Here is a 1,590-nt window from a genome sequence, read left to right on the forward strand (position 1 = left end):
TGAATTAATAATAACTCCTAATTAGTTAAGAGTTATAATTTGTTTTTATACTCTCTATATAATATCTCTTGTGTGGCTGATTTTGTGAGGAAGACTTTTACTAAAACCCTAGCCACCAAGGGAGAAGATGGAGAGAGCGAGAAGAAACGAGTTTGTGCTAGTACACATCCAATCCTTGAGTTCAAGCATTCGTGTGGATACCGATAGAGCGTAGATCGCGAGAGCGGGATGCGTGGTGATTGAATAAGCTTAGGATCTCCATTAGTCAACCAATTTGTAAAGCTTCTTAAGGTAAACAATCTGATCTAAGAATTAAATATAAGTGTTTCTCATGGATCCTGCGGTGGGTTTCGAAAATTCTGTTTTTTTACATTTTTAATTGCTGTTTCCGTTGCGTGTTTGTGCTCGAAACCCTACACTAACCACCTCCTCTATCTCATGTTTAGTTCCTTCTGAGTAAAAATATATTTGAGGCTCTTATGGTCTGTGTAAATCTCGTATTTCTCGCCGTACAAGTAGTGCCTCCAAATTTCAAGGCAAATACTATGGCTGCTAATTCTGGATCGTGTGTTGGGTATCTGATCTCATACTCCTTCAATTGCCGAGAGGCATACGCGATAACCTTACCGTGCTACATAAGCACACATCCTAGTCCTTTATGTGATGCTTCACTGTATATCACAAACTCTCCCTTTCCATCGGGTAGAGCGAGCACTGGTGTTGACACCAGTCTCCTTTTCAGTTCCTGAAAGCTTTCCTCATATTTCTCTATCCATACAAACTTTTCTGTTTTCCGGGTAAGTCTAGTCAGTGGGCCGGCTATCTTAGCAAAGTCTTGCACGAATCTCCGGTAATATCCTGCTAAACCCACAAAACTCCTAACCTCTATTGGGGTAGTTGGTCTTTCCCAGTTGGATACTGCCTCTATCTTGGCGGGGTCAACTAAAACTCCTTTTCTACTCACCACAAGCCTTAGGAACTGAAATTCCCTTAACCAAAACTTGCATTTCGAGAACTTTGCATACAATTTCTCGTTCCTCAAATCTCTAAGACTATCCTCAAATGTTCTGTATGTTCTTGCTATGTCTTTGAGTAGATTAGAATATCATCTATAAAAACTATCACACATATATCTAGGTACGTTTTGAACACTCTGTTCATCAAATCCATAAAGGATGCGGGTGCATTGGTTAGTCCAAATGACATGACTAAGAACTCATAGTGCCCATACCTAGTGCGAAAAGCAGTCTTTGGTATAGCCTCAGGTTTGATTTTCAACTGGTGATACCCTGTCCTCAAATCTATTTTGGAAAAGTGTACAACACCTTTGAGTTGGTCCAATACGTCATGAATCCTAGGGAGAGGGTACCTATTCTTAATAGTCAGCTTATTTAACTCTACGTAGTCTATGCATAATCTCATACTGCTGTCCTTATTCTTTACGAACAATACTGGCGCTCCCCATGGTGACACACTGGGTCTTATTATCCCATTATCTAATAACTCTTGCAGTTGAGAAGCTAGTTCCTTCATCTCAACTGGGGCTAGCCGATAAGGGGCCTTGGATACTGGTGCCGTTCTTGGTGCTAA

Source organism: Apium graveolens, chromosome 4 (genome assembly GCF_009905375.1).
Source record: "Apium graveolens cultivar Ventura chromosome 4, ASM990537v1, whole genome shotgun sequence".
Taxonomy (NCBI): Eukaryota; Viridiplantae; Streptophyta; class Magnoliopsida; order Apiales; family Apiaceae; genus Apium; species Apium graveolens.